Genomic DNA, 16,305 nt, shown 5'->3' with positions numbered 1-16,305 from the left:
AGAGGAGAAGGAGAATGTGTTGTATTTACCCATATTTTTACTTCTGTTATTTTCTTCTTTCCTGATATTCCAATTTTTCTTCTTTCATAATTTACTTTCTATTTAGAGGGGCTTCCTTAGTGTTTCTTTTAGGGCTGGACTGCAGATGACAAGTTCTCTAAGTTTTCCTTCATCTGAGAATATCTGGATTTTCCCTTCATTCCTGAAGGATGTTTTCACTGGGTGTAAATTCTGGGTTGACAGTTCTTTTTTTTTCAGCACTTGAAAAACGTGTGCCTCTTCCTTCTGACCTCCATGGTTTCTGATGAGAAATCCACTGTCATTCGAATTGTTTTCTTCCTATAGGTAAGCTGTTGTTTCTCTCTCGCTGCTTTCAAGATTTTTTCTTTGTCTTTATATTTCAGAAGTTTGATTATGATGTATTTGGCATGGGTTTCTTTAGGTTTATTGTGTTTGGGATTTGCTCAGCTTCTTGAATTTGTAGGTTTGTGTCTTTTTACCAAATTTGGAAATTTTTTCATCCATTCTGTCTTTGAATACATCTTCAGCTCCGCCCTCTTTCTCTTTTCTTTCCAGGACTCTGTTGACATGAATGGTAGATCTTTTGTCCTAGTCCCAGAGGTCCCTGAAGCTCTGTTCACTTTTTTCAGTCTATTTTCTCTCTGTTGTTCCAATTGGGTAATTTCTATTGTTCTGTCTTCCAGCTCACCAATTCTTTCCTTTGTGCCTTCCATTCTGCTGTTGAGCCCATCTATTGAGTTTTTCACTTCAATTATTGTATTTTTCAGTTCTTGAATTTATATTTAATTCTTTATATCTTCTATTTCTTTGCTATGACTTTCTATTTCTTTGCTGAGATTTTCTATTTTTTCATTTGTTTCAAGTGTTTTTATTGTCTGCTGAAGCATTTTTATGATGAGTGCTTTAAAATTATTTTCAGATAATTCTAACATCTGTATCATCTTGGTGTCTATTGATTGTCTTTTCTCATTCAAATTAACATTTTCCTGGTTCTTGGTGTGATAAGTGACTTTTTTATTTGGACCTTAGATATTTTAATATTGTAAACCTCTGAGTCTTACTTAAATCTTCTGTTTTAGCTTGTCTACTGTGGTACCTGTCCAGCAGGGGGAGGGTGAGTGAGCTGCCTCATTACTGACAGATGAAGGTGAAAGCACAGGTTTCTCATTCGACTTCCATTGACACCCACAGCCAGTGGGAGCAGGCTCTTTGTTCCTGCTGGGCCTCCACTGATAACACCCTATCTGAGAGAGGTGGGAGTGCCTTGTTACTGTTCTCCACATGACCTCCACTGACATAGTAGGAGTGAACTTCGTTACTTTTGGGGGGTGGTAAAGTCCTGGTTTTCTACTACAATTCACTGTGGCAAGTAAAAGGAAGGGATGCCTCATTATTTCTGGGTAGGAATTGCAGTTCAGGCTACATGTGATCTTTATTGGTATCACATGGGTTGGGGGCTTGTTCCCACAGGGTGAGGATGAAAGTCTCTGCTCCCTACTTGGCTGTCTCTTATTCCACCCCAGCAGAGGCTTTGGGGTACCTCATTATAGGCTAGTGAGGGTAGAAGTCTGCACTCTCGACTTGGTCTCTGCTCGTATGAACTGAGGTAGAAGTGCGTTTTTTTTCTGGGGTGTTTGGCTATAGTAGAGTGGTTATTGTCTGTAAGTTTCCTGTCTTACTAGGCTGCACCTTTCCTGATCCTGTCATTAGGGAAAGCTGGCTTTCCTGTGGGATTTAAAAAATCTGTACCTATGGGGATTTCTAGGTTGCTGGCTTCTCCTACACCAAGGTTATTTGAGGCATAGAAGAAAACCCAGAAAAGAAAAACTTATTGCTATGTTATTCCTCAGGCCCCAAAGGCCCTAAGTGATCTGGCTTCTCTCCACCTTTCCGAATTTTCTTACATTTGCCTTATATAAGATGCCCAGGGGTCTTCGTTGTGCTCAGTGGGATGATCTTTATAAGAGCTCAAGTCTTGAGTCCGTTTTTAGATATGACATAAGGTGAGAGTAAAAGGTTTTTAAATTTTGTTTATTTATTTATTATCCTCCAATCCCCCCTCTGTCCGCATGGACATGCATTTGTTCTGTTGTCATTTGTTGAAAAAGTTATCCTCTTTTCATAGAATTTCTTTGGCACTTTTATAAAAAATCAATTGACAGGTGCTATTTCATTTCAGGAAAAATTCTGGGATTGCAGTCTTAAATGTTCATTCTATTATGTTGTTTTACTTTTGTTTTTCAGACATTCCAGTTACACAGATGTTGATCTATTTTGTCTTCTGTATGTCACTTTCTCTCTGATTCTTTTGAAAGCTCATTCTCTATTTTATACATTTCCTCTTGGCTTATTTGACCCTTGTCTTCATCTTGCTGTAATTTCAGTCATGTCTGTTTTTCCTTGGAGTCCTTGTAGTTTCTGAGACAGTCTTGTCTTTCTCTTTAACTTCATTTCTCAGATGATTTCTATTTCAGTTTCTCTCCTGAGTTTGATCAGCTCACATCTCTCATCTCCTGGTTTTCAATATGTTTTTGTATTGAGCTTTTCCTCTTATTTATGGTGGTTTTTCTTATGAGCAATTGCTGGTTTAATTATATTTGATTCATGTTAGAAAGTTTGTTCTGGGTGTCCTCTGCTTTGCCATTGTTTCTTTTGTGGAGTATTTTTATTAGCTGAAACTTTTCCTCCTTATTTTCTGTTTTCTTGTGGTAGAAGCTTTGTATGGATGTTGGGTTCCACTTTCTGAAAATGAGGAAGTGTGTTTGTTGACTTTTCCTGGACCAGTAAATTTCATGTGATTTTGTGGAGAACAGGGAAGGGCTTTGACGACTCACTTGCTCTCTGGGTCAAGAGCACCCTCTTCTGGTAGTACAGCAAATCCTGTCCCTTTACTAGGTGGTGCCTTGTTGGGAGTGCTGTCTAGTTCTAGTTCCATGTCTAATTCTAGATACCCCATCCCTGGAGGTCACTGGACCACAGCCATCACAAAGCCACTGAAATGTGCTGCTCCCTTCTGACTGTGCCTTTTGCCTGCAGAAGCAGTGTCTTTCTGAGGTTGTCATAGTTCCATGTACTTCCTGGGGGTCACCAGGAGTGGGGCTCAGACCTCAGTATTTCTCTGCTTAGGGCAAGGCCCTCTCTTCCATGGACGAACATTTGCTGATATGTCCATGTCTCACCGTCATCTTTACCCTGCTGTCCTTTCCCCCCTCCACACAATCCCTGCTTGATGCCTGATCCTGCAGACCTCAGGGTTCATGTTCCTACTTACATGTAAACTCAAGCTTGTACTTTTCTTATTTCCCATACACTGTAGGTGTGCACTGTGGATTATTTTATTATCTTTGCTTGTTGGCTGTGTAGTTTATAGAGGATATAGGGAGAACTTAAATATAGGTGGCTGCAATTATCTGTAGGACAACCTCTTATCTTTTTAGTTTCTGCTGGATTTATAGTTATGGTCACTGTGACATTTCTAATTTCCTTCCTTCTCTCCTAAAAATTTGTCGAGTTAAAAATTGTCAAGCAAAAAAAATATATCAATTTTTGATATTTCAGTTTTGGGCTTTCTTGTTCTTCTCCACTGTATCTTTGTTTTTCTATTTTATTTCTGTTCTTCTTAGTTTTTTTTCTTCTACTTTCTTTATCTTCATCATAATATTATTTTTCCTAGTTATGAGTTGGATACTCAGTTCCTGGCATTTAAGCTCCTCTACTTTGGTAATGTATTTAAGTCTTTAACCTTTACTCTAAGAAGGGTTTTAGTTGTGTCTTACGAGTTTTGAAATGCCGTAGTTTTCATATTTCTAAACTTTTTTCCAGGTTTTGTTCTGATTTCTGATTTATTTGATCCATGAGTTATTTATAAGTGTAGTTTTGAATTTCCACATGGCAGAAGTTTCTTTTTCTTTTTCAGAAGTTTCTTTATGTGTTGTTTTTCCCTTTTTTTTTTTTTTGCTGTTTATTTCATTATACCTTCTAATATTTCATCAATTCTTGTATCTTGGAACATCCATTTGGCTTCCCCATCCCTTGTGCTTGAAGAACATCTTTTCTAATTTCTTTTAATGAGGTTTGATGGTGGTAAATTCTCTCAATTTGCTTGAAAGATCTTTATTTTACCATTGTTAGTGGAAAATAGTTTTGTTTTATATGGAATTCTAGTTTGTTAATTATTTTCTCTCTATAGTGCGACCATTCTGCTATCTTTCTGCCTCCTGCCATCTTGTGGAGAAACCAGCCATTAGTCTAAATTGCTCTTCTGTGTGACTCTGTCTTCTCTCCAGGCTGCTTAAAGGAAAACTTCTTTATTGTTTATTTATCTTTATTGAAAATTGAGACATTGAAAGTAGAGACACAAGTATAATGAACCCTCATATTTTGTCACCCACCCTTAAGCAATGATTCTCATTTTGATAATCTCCACGTTGAACCTTCTCCTTTTTTTCCCCCTAGGCTTTTTGTATATTATTTTAGGTGTAACTGTGTTTGTAAGCATCTCTAACAGTTAAGGATGTAATAGCCACAAAGCATTATTACATTTAGCAATATTGATAATAATTTTATAATATTACCTAATACCTATCCCAAATTTAAATTTTACCAGCTATTTCAAAAATAATTTTTTACAATTGATTTGTTAGAATTAGGGCCAAAGCAATGTTCATTCATCTGACGTTGCTTGATCTGTGTCTCTTTCACTCTATAACAGCTTCTCCCCTCTTATTTTATGCATACCATTTTTTTGTTGAAACTATGTCATTCCATTCTGTAGGACTCTCCACATTTTGCATTTGATTGATTGCATCATGGTATCATTTAATACATTCTATTATCCTCAGTATCTCCTGTTAACTGGAAAATAGATCAAAGATAGATCTTCTGAACCTTGTTTTTGTTAGTGGTGGCAGTCCTGTGGTTTTTAGGATGTTCAGCAGCATCTCTAGCCTTTGCGGTCCAGATGCCAGCAGCACCATCTGATCGGGACATCTAAAACACATCTCCAGAGGTTGCAAATGTCCCTAGGGGGAAAAATTGCCCTTGTTGGTAAACTACAGATCTAGAGACTTGATTGGAATCAAACTGAAGTCTTTTGGGAAGCTTCATAGGTGGTGTACACTTCCTATTGCCTTACAGCAGGAGATACATAGTATCTAGTGACACACTGTTTTCCTTTTGGGGATGTTAAGATTGGTCAGTGGGTTTGGCCTGACTGTCCACTATAAAGTTCTCTACCAGCTTTCCCCCTAAAGGTTTTAGTAGACACAGATATTTGTTACCCACATCTGTTATTTCATTTGGTATCACACAACAGTGAGTTTATGATTCTGTCATTCTTTATGCATTTATTATGTTTACCTTTTCTATAAGGAAGAATTTACCTCATCAACTATTTAGAATACAGTTTGTATATGTATTAAGCAAGATATGTGCTTAATTCTGTCCCTTTATGTATGGGCCTTTATGTTTATTTCTATTTTTTAAAAAGATTTTATTTATTTGAGGTGGGGAGGGGAAAAGAGCAGGTGAAGCAGAGTCCACAGAGTGTGGAGCCCCCACACAGGGCTTGAATTTACAACCTGAGATGAGATCAAGAGTCAGGTGCTTAACCAACTGAGCCACCCCAGTGCCCCTGTGTATGGATCTTTGCAATAGTGAGTTGGTGCCCAGAAATTCCAAATATGACCAATGAGAGATTTATGAGAATTATCAGTGGTTTTTTTTTTTTAATGTGTTAATGTGTTTGATGTGCTTTAGTTCTTGGAACTCACTATTACTTTTGGTGCTCAGATTGTCCCATATTTGGCCAGAGGGAGCCCTCTCCAGTCAGCTCTTTTTGACCTTCTCACAAACCTAAGTTGTCTTTGATAGCTTTCTGGTTTTCATCTATAACAGCATGTTCCAGGATTATTATGTACCTTTTCTGCCCCGGACATGGAGTTGGCTGTCTCTCCAAAAAGACCTGGGTGCTGGAAACTGGCTGCTCCTACACGTTTCCCTCCTCTTACTTCAGCTCCTCCTGGAGGACTACTGTTGACTACTAGAGTGAGAGGACAGGAGGTGGACATACAGGAGAATTTATGTCTCCCAGGTGACCAGAGCCAATGAAGGGATGGTGTAAGGAGTAGGAAAGCCCAGCCCTGTGGCTTCAGGTTGGAACAACTTTGAGATTTAACTCAGACCCCAGAGTCCATATGGGCGCAGCCTGACCCTGCTGTTGCACGGTTTTATCTGAAACTACACTCTTCCTTGGCTGTTTTCTCTTTCCTGTTCTGTTTTCCTCACTTCCTTCCAGTTTATTCTGGGAGTAATCAGCCATTTGCACGCAGCCCATCTCTTGGTCTGCTTCTGTAGAACCTGATCTGAGACACTGTGGCTCCTTTAATGAGAAATGGTGTTTACTTAGCAATGTGGTTGTTGCCACTGCATTTTTATTGCTTCCAGCTTTTTCAGTACCTTTTTTCTCTTTTAGATTTAAATAACTAATTATTTATTTATTTAAATTCCAGTATAATTAATGTACAGTATTGTATTAGTTCAGATATGCAATATAGTGATTCAGTGATTCTATACATTACTCAGTTCTCATCATGATGAGGGTACTCTTAATCCCTTTCACCTATTTCACCTGTCCCCAACCCCCACCTCCCCTGTAGTAACCACCAGGTTTTTCTTTATGGTGAAAAGTCTGTCTCTTTTGTCTTTTCTTGTTTGTTTAGTTTCTGCAGTTCCACAAATGATATTTATTTTCCTCTGACTTACTTCACTTAGTTTATACTCTCTAGATCCATCTCTGTTGTTTAAATGGGAAGATTTCATTGTTTTACGGCTGAGTAATATTCCACTGTGTGCATGAATGTGTATATATATATCACATCTTCTTTATTTATTCATCTATTGATGGACTTTGATGGATGCTTCCATGGTTTGACTCTTATAAATAGTGCTGCAGTAAACACAGGGGTGCATGTATCTTCTTTTTTTTTTTAAGATTTACTTTTTTTTTTTTAATTGAGAGAGAGAGATGGAGAGAGAGTGAGCATACATGTGGTGGTGAGGAGGGGCAGAGGGAGAGAGAGAATCTCAAGCAGACTCCCTGCTAATCATGGAGCCCGATGTTGGGCTGGATCTTACCACCCCAAGATCATGACCTGAGTTGAAATGAAGAGTTGGACACTTAACCATTGAGCCACCTGGGCGCCCCTGCATGTATCTTTTTGCATTCATGTTTTTGTATTCTTTGGGTAAATACCTAGTAGTCCAATTGCTGGATCAGGTAACAATTCTATTTTTAACTTTTTGATTAACCTCCATACTGTTTCTACGATGGCTGCACCAGTTTGCATTCTGACCAAGAGTGCATGAGTGTTCCTTTCTTCCTACATCCTGTCCAACACTTGTTGTTTGTTGTGGTTTTGATTTTATCCTTTCTGAGGTAATACCTCCTTGTGGTTCTGATTTCCATTTCTGTGATGATTAGTGATGCTGATTATCTTTTCATGCGTCTGTTAGCCATCTATATATCTTCTTGGGAAAATGTTCATGTCTTCTGCCAATTTTTAATTGGATTATTTGGTGGTTTTTTTGGTGTTGAGTTGTATAGGTTTTTTTTTATATATTTTGGATACTAACCCTTTATTGTATATGTCATTAGCAAATATCTTCTCCCATTCTTTTGTTGATTGTTTCCTTCACTGTTAAGAAGCTTTTTATTGTGAGGTAGTCCCTATAGTTAAATTTTGCTTTTATTTCCCTTGCCTCAGGAAACTCATCTAGAAAAATGTTGTTATAGCCAGTATCAGAGAAGTTACTCTCTGGTCTCTCTTCTAGAATTTTTATGGTTTCAGCCTCACATTTAGGTCTTTAATTCATTTTGAGTGTATTTTTGTGGATGGTGTAAGACAGTGGTACAGTTTCATTTTTTTGCATGTAGCTGCCCAGTTTTCCCAGCACCATTTGTTGAAGAGACTTCTTTCCATTGCAAATTCTTGCTTCCTCTATCATAGAGTAATAAACATAGGTTTATTTTTGGGTTTTCTGTTTTGTTCTTTTAAATTATGTGTCTATTTTTGTGCGAGTATCATAATATGTTGATTACTACAGCTTTGTAGTATGTCTTGGAATCTGGGATTGTAATACCTCCAGTGTTGTTCTTTTTCAAGATTTCTTTGGCTATTCAGGGACTTTTTAAGTTCCAAACAAATTTTAGAATTATTTGTTCTAATTCTGTGAAAAGTACTGTTGGTATTTTGATAGAGATTTAATTAAATCTGTAGATTGCTTTGGGTAAAATGGAATTTTAACAGTATTTGTTCTTCCAGTCCATGAGCATGGAATATCTCTCCATTTGTTTGTGTCTTCTTCAGTTTCTTTCATCAGTATTTTATAGTTTTCAGTGCATAGGTCTTTCTCCTCTTAAGTTTATTCCTAGATATTTTATTATTTTTGGTGCAATTGTAAATGGGATTAGTTTCTTAATTTTTCTTTTCTGGTAATTTCATTATTAGTGTGTAGAAATACAACAGATTTCTGTATATTGATTTTGTACACTGCAACTTTACTGAATTCACTTATCAGTTCTAGTAGGGTTTTGGTGGTATCTTAGGGTTTCCTCTTTAGGGTATCATGTCAACTGCAAATAGAGAAAGTTTTATTTCTTCCTTAACAATTTGGATGCCTTTTATTTCTTTTTCTTGTCTGATTGCTGTGGCTAGAACCTGTAGTACTATGGTGAATAAAAGTGGTGAGACTGGACATCCTTGTCTTGTTTCTGATCTTAGGGGGATAGCCCTCCATTTTCCATTATTGAGGATATTAGCTGTGGGTTTTTCATACATAGCCTTTATTATGTTGAGCCATGTTCCCTCTAAAACCTGCTTTGTGAGGGTTTTTATTCATTTTTTTTAGAAGATTTTATGTATTTGAGAGAGAGAGAAGGAGAGAGAACACAAGCAGGGGGAGGGGCAGAAAGAGGAGAAGCAGATTCCTTGCTAAGCAGGGAACCCGACATGGGGCTGTATCACAGGACCCTGGGACCATGACCTGAGCTGAAGGCAGACCCTTAACCGACTGAGCCACCCAGGCACCCTGTTGAGGGTTTGTTTTGTTTTGTTTTAAATCATGAATAGATGTTGTACTTTTTTTCTTTTTTAAAGAGAATAATATACCATGTGTTCTTTTTGCATTTGTAATTCAAATGTAAGATTATAGGATTTTTATCTTACTTCCTTGATTTTGTATTTGTATCTCTTTTATACTAAACATTTTATCTTTAAATTTTTAAAAATAATTTATTTATTCATTCATGAGTGACAGAGAGAGAGAGAGAGAGAGGCAGAGACACAGGCCGAGGGAGAAGCAGGCTCCATGTAGGGAGCCTGATGTGGGACTCGATCCTGGGTCTCCAGGATCATGCCCTGGCTGAAGGTGGCGCTAAACCACTGACCCACCCGGGCTGCCCTAAAATGTTTTTAGAGCAGCTTTGGGTTCACAGTAAAATTAAGCAGAAAGTATAGATTCGGTATATACTCCCTGCCCGTGCACATGTACAACTTCCCTTGCTATCAGCATCCCCCCACCAAAGTGATACATTTGTTAGAATCAATGAGCCTACACCCAAAGTTCATAGTTTATATTGGAGTTCACTTTTGGTGTTCTACATTCTAAGGGTTTGGACAAATATATAATTACATATATCTACCTTTGTAGTATCAGAAGAGTAGTTTCACTGCCCTAAAATTCCTTTTTTTGGTCTTTGTTATTTTGCCTTATTCTGTTTTTTAAGTGATACTGTTTTAAAAATTTGTATTTTTAAGTTGCTTGCTCCTACTGTATAGAAATACAGGGCAGTTCTGTATGTTGACTTTCTTTCCAGCCACTTAGAGTTGCTAAGTAAACTTTCTTGTTACCCTAAATAATTTCTTTGTAGATTATTTTGTTTTCTATGTAGACACAGTTATACTGCTTATAAATAAATAATTTTTGACCAATGAACTATTTAAAGTCTGTTTTTCAATTTCCAGTTGTAAAATTTATATCTTAATCCTTTTGTTTCTGATTGTTGCCTTAATTTCTAACTTAATTGCACTATGGTTAGAGAACATGACCTGTATGATGATTTCTTTGAGATATATTTATAATTGCTTTAGGACTCAGCACATGATCAACTTTTGTAAATTTTCCACATGTGCTTAAGAGAAATAATACATTTTTGAGGTGCCTGGGGTGGTGCAGTTGGTTAAGCACCAACTCTTCGTTTCAGCTCCGGTTGTAATCTGCAGATCAGGCTCTGCACTCCATGTGGAGGCTGCTTGAAATTCTCTCTCCCTCTGCCCCTCTCATTCATGCTTTTTCTCTCTCTAACAAATAAATAAATAAATCTTTAAAAAAAAGAAAAGAGGAATATGTTTTCTCTAATTTGGGGAACACTGGCCTTTTTATATATGTCTGCTAAATCAAGTTTTTAGTTGTATTGGTAAATATTCTGTGTATTCACTAATATTTTGCCTGATTGACTCATTGATAATTGAGCGAGGTGCATTGAATCTTTTTTTTTAGATTTGTCAGTTCTTGGTGTGTATATATATATATATATATATATATAAACATGTACACCATATATATACACATATGAGTATATACAAATATGAATATATAATATATAATGATATATTATATTATTAATATATAATATATACATATGAGTATATAATATGTATATTTTCATTTATATGTATTTTATTTTATTTATATGTTTAAATATAGTATAAATATATATATTAATACAGTTATTTTGAATAGTTTGAAACATGCAGCTCAGTATAGAAAACAGTCTAACAGATGACCAAGTACTGTTGTATATGTTTCTAAATTGTGGCTCTGTGTATTTGAATCTCTTTTGTGGGGCTTTTTGTTTTATTTCTTCATCACAAAACCTATTTCTATTAAGATCTATATTCCTTTCTGTATTGGGGGTTTTTATATGTGTGTGAACCCTTACATCTCATAAGGTCTGAGCCTCTTGTGCTGACCCTCTGTCACTCTATTAATGATTTTTTTTCTTAAAGTGTATTTTTCTGTTGTGAATATAGAGCTGAAATTGAAAAAAAATTTTTTTTAAGATTTTATATATTTATTTGAGAAATAGAGACAGAGCACAAGCTGGGGAGACAGGTAGAGGGTGAAACGGACTCCCTGCTGAGCAAGGAGCCCGATGTGGGACTTGATCCTAGGATCCTGGGATCATGACCTGAGCCAAAGGGAGATGTCCAAATGACTGAGTCACTCAGGTGCCCCAGAACTGAACTTTTAAAAAAACATTTGGCAGGTGTATCTTTTTCCATCTTTTGACTTGCGACCCGTCTCTTGGGAATTGCATGTAACTGTGTGTTTTAAAAATGCAGCTGAATAATCTGTCAGTGAACAGCCAGGCTGACTGTGCTTGTATTTATTGTATTGGTTTACTTGGACTTGCTTCATCTATTTTACATTGTGACATTTTTTTCCGTTTATTCCTATGCTTTTTTATTCTTTCCTTCCTTTTAGAAATATTGAATAATTGGTTGTTTATTTGCTTGTGTATCACATTTTCCCCTCTGGTAGTTTAGAAGTATGAACTCTTTTTTTTGTTGTTGTTGTTGTTGTTTTACTGGTTACTCTTGTAATGACTATTGTGTACGTGTAACAAAGTCTATAGTTATTTTTTACACTCAAGTCCCTTTAGAGCAATGCTATGACCCTAGAGCAACAGCTGCAATCAGATTTCTCCCATCTTCCTTGTTATTGTTGTCCTTCGTTGGACATTTTAGTCCTTTTTCCAATCTTACAAAGTAGATATTATTATTGTTTTGACTTTATTATAGAGATCATGTTTATTTAGATTTATCAGTTTCTTGGCTTTCCTTTTTATATTGCATCTCATATCTTTATATCATTTCTTTCTTTTTAAATTAAAGTATAATTAACATACAGTGTTATTATCTTCAGGTGTACAATATAGTAATTCAGCAATTTTTTAAAAATGTTTTTATTTGAAAGGAGAGAGAGAGAGAGTGTGTGTGTGTGTGTGTGAATGAGTGGGGGAGGAAGAGGCAGAGGGAGAGGGGGAAGCAGACTCTCCACTGATTAGGAAGCCCATGCAGAACTTGATCCCAGGACCCTGAGATCGTGACCTGAGCCAAAGGCAGATGCTTCACCCACTGAGCCACCCAGGTGCACCTGACTCAGCAGTTCTCTACATCACTCAGTGCTCATCAAGATAAGTGGACTCTGATCCCCTTCATCTGTTTCACCCATTTCCCCACCTATCTCCCCTTTGGCAACCACCAGTTTTTTCTCTGTGTAGAAGTATCTGGTTTTTTTGTTTGTTTGTTTCTCTTTTCTTTGTTTGAATGTTTTTTTCTTTAATTCCACATATGAATGAGATCATATGGTATTTGTCTTTCTTGGACTTATTTATTTCACTTAACATAATACTCTCTAGCTGCATCCATATGGTTGGAAATGGCAAGATTTCATTCTTTTTAATGCTGAGTAATATTCCAGCATGTGTGTGTGTATACACTACATCTTCTTTATCCATTCAACTGTCACTGCACACTTGGGTTGCTTCCATTTCTGGCTATTGTAAATAACGCTGCAATAAACATAGTGGTGCATGTATCTTTTTTATTATTGTTTTCCTATTCTTTAGGTAAAGACCCAGTAGTGGAATCACTGGGTCATGTGGTAATTCTATGTTTAATTTTTTGAGGACCCGTCATACTGTTTTCCAGAGTTTGTATTCCCACCAACAGTGCACGAGGGTTCCTTTCTCTCCACATCCTCCCTGACACTTATTATTTCTTGTGTTTTTATGAATATAATTTTCTATCTTAACTACAGACATTCCTGCTACAACATGATATATGCATTCCTGAAAAACCAGGCACTGAAAATAATAGGCCTTATAGGAAAGATGGGGTGTAGGGCAATGATTCAAGATCTCTGCAACTTTCTACCTAGGACACTGGCACAAGCAGGAATAACCCTGCTAAAATTTAGGAATAGCAAAGTTAAATCTGTTGACATTGACACCCAGCATCAAGCCTTCAACTGTGCTCTATTCTTTGACATGAGCTTCCTTGAGGGGATTTGCTTCTAATGGAGACTGGCCTCATCTTGCACATGTGCAACAGTGAGGGGAGTGTAATTAAGTGGGGTGGATGGAGTGACTCAGTTCCCCACTGCACTTCACTCTGGGATTTTGCCTTTCATTTCCAGGTACTTTGTTACTCTCAAACTCCAGTCTTTTTCTCTTTCTCCCTGTAAGAGTGCTGCTTTCTACTGGGTTCTGTTTCCTTGCCTACAAATAGGTACATGGCCTTAGGGAGGAAGCTGGGGGGGACCATGGGCTCACTCTCTGTGCTTCCCTTTTCCCGAGGACTGTAGCTTCTTGGCTTCTGTCCAAGGTGATTAGTTCCCAGTGCCTTTAAACAGTTATATTATGTATTCTGTTCAGTTTTTATAGTGTTTTCAGTGGATGAGTCCATTTTAAGTTTATCTGTCACACAGGTAATGGAAATGCTGGGTCAATTTTTTTTAATTAATTAATTTATTTAATTTATTTTTTATTTTTTTATTTTTTTTATTGGTGTTCAATTTACCAACATACAGAATAATACCCAGTGCTCATCCCGTCAAGTGCCCCCCTCACTGCCCGTCACCCATTCTCCCCCACCCCCCGCCCTCCTCCCCTTCCACCACCCCTAGTTCGTTTCCCAGAGTTAGGAGTCTTTATGTTCTGTCTCCCTTTCTGATATTACCCACACATTTCTTCTCCCTTCCCTTATATTCCCTTTCACTATTATTTATATTCCCCAAATGAATGAGAACATATAATGTTTGTCCTTCTCCGATTGACTTACTTCACTCAGCATAATACCCTCCAGTTCCATCCACATCGAAGCAAATGGTGGGTATTTGTCGTTTCTAATGGCTGAGTAATATTCCATTGTATACATAGACCACATCTTCTTTATCCATTCATCTTTCGATGGACACCAAGGCTCCTTCCACAGTTTGGCTATTGTGGACATTGCTGCTATAAACATTGGGGTGCAGGTGTCCTGGCGTTTCACTGCATCTGTATCTTTGGGGTAAATCCCCAACAGTGCAATTGCTGGGTTGTAGGGCAGGTCTATTTTTAATTCTTTGAGGAACCTCCACACAGTTTTCCAGAGTGGCTGCACCATTTCACATTCCCACCAACAGTGCAAGAGGGTTCCCTCTTCTCCGCATCCTCTCCAACATTTGTGGTTTCCTTGCCTTGTTAATCAATTACTCACTCCCGACCTGGGGAGGTAGTGACGAAAAATAACAATACAGGACTCTTTCGAGGCCCTGTAATTGGAATGGGTCAATTTTATAGACTTTTACTGTTTGTTCATTTCTTTAAGATTTATTTTTTATTTACTTACACATTTATATTTAGCTACTTTATATTCTTCATCTAAAATTTTTTTTTCAAAATTTGTATCTGAAGTTTATGAAGGGTAAAGCCTATTACTTACTTCTGCTCTCTTTTATTCATGGTGACCTTGCTTCCATGTCTGGTGACATTTTTTATTTTGAGTTTATATATTACTGACCCTAATCCACCATTTCTTGGCTGGGATTCTGTGAGATAAGCCCTATAGAAAATGAATTGATTGATGACTTTTTCAATTCTCCCAAGGATGGTATATAGCTAATGCCATTCTGAATGTATAGGAAGGAAACTCTTTCTATAGCATGGATGTCGGTAGGGCTTAAATTCTCTTCTCATGGAGATGGGTTGCTCAGTCTGTGGTGCCATATGAGGGATGCTTTTGTCATTACATTTGCTTTCCCAGGAGCCCAGGGCACCAGAAGTCTGGGCTCACCTTAGCCCTCTTTGAGGAGGATGGCTCCGTATGAACTCTCATGTGGCTCCCTACCTTGTAGTGAGCCCTCGGCTCAGGGCTCTTACCCCATCCTTGGTAGGTCACGTTCCCCAGGTAACGTCTCAGGTCTTAATCTAGAACACAGAGGTGATGGCACCAGCGGTGAGTGCTGTTATGAGGTGTAAAGCATTTGGACCATGTCCAGCATGTGGTTGTTTCTCATCAATGTTCTCTTCATCTTCACTCTGCCCAATTTGCTGGATCCTCTTTCATGATTTAACTTTTATTACTGTCAAGTTGTTAGTTGTTGTTGTTTTGGTAACCTGCTTCTAACAATGAGTTTACTTAGTCTGCTGCATTTCCATTTTGATCCTCTCCTGGTTTTCTTGGTTTGCTTTGACTTAATTGATGCTTTTGTTGTTACTGTAAATCGTTTTCAGGAAGAGTATTTCTATCCAGTGTCTGGCATCTTTGTTCCACGTCTTTCGAGCAGCAGAATTCTTTATTGAGTCCATATTGGTCCTGCCTTATTGTTATTGGGAGGAGTCTGAAAAGCTGTGGTTTTATTTTTTTTAAGATTTTTATTTATTTATTGATTCATGAGAGACACACAGAGGCAGAGACACAGGCAGAGGGAGAAGCAGGCCCTGCGGGGAGCTTGATGTGGGACTTGATCTCAGGACCCCAGGATCACACCCTGAGCTAAAGGCAAATACTCAACTGCTGAGCCACCCAGGTATCCCTGCTGTGGTTTTAAAATAATAAACATTTCTTATTTTAAAAGTAATGCATGCTCATCATGGAAAAAATTTTTAAATGTTAAAGGTACAGTGAAGAGAATTAATATGACTTTCAGCCACTGAGAGGTCACCACAATTATTATTATTATTTTGGTATTATTTCTCTTCCCATATATATTATAGTTTTGGAGTTGAGCTCATCTGGGATATACAAGTATGCAGTCTTTTTTTTTTTTAACTTACAATACCATAAGTTTCTTTTGTCGTTAAAACTGTAGGTGTTTTTAATTCTGTGGTATGTGAATCGTGAGTATTGTGTACGTAGTCTTTTTCCTATGAGTGTACATTTTGTACTTTTTTGTCATTGTGGAATACCTTGAGACAAATTCTTCTGTGAATACAGATTATTGTGGGCATGCTTGATTTCCCAGGGAGCTAATGTCTTACAGAATAAATCAATAAACAGAATTTTTAGGGCTTTATTGCGAGATCTCTTTCTGAGAAGATTCTATCATTACGCATCCGCAGGGATTTGGTGACGACAACCACTGGCGCCATGAGCTTCTCCATGTGCAGCCAGGGCTTTTCTCTGGCCCAGCCATTCTCTATGGGACTAGCAGCCACCCAGGCTCTGGGGATAACCA

The 16,305-nt window shown here is 37.5% G+C and overlaps 1 protein-coding gene across 1 annotated transcript in view; it reads left to right on the top strand.

Annotated features, from left to right (window-relative positions):
• The window catches only part of CACNA1B (calcium voltage-gated channel subunit alpha1 B), a 193,285-nt gene that overhangs the window by 117,775 nt on the left and 59,205 nt on the right, over positions 1-16,305 (top strand).

This window comes from Canis lupus, chromosome 9 (genome assembly GCF_011100685.1).
Source record: "Canis lupus familiaris isolate Mischka breed German Shepherd chromosome 9, alternate assembly UU_Cfam_GSD_1.0, whole genome shotgun sequence".
Classification (NCBI taxonomy): Eukaryota; Metazoa; Chordata; class Mammalia; order Carnivora; family Canidae; genus Canis; species Canis lupus.
Note: the sequence above shows the minus strand (reverse complement) of the source record. Positions and strands in the feature narration are given on the sequence as shown.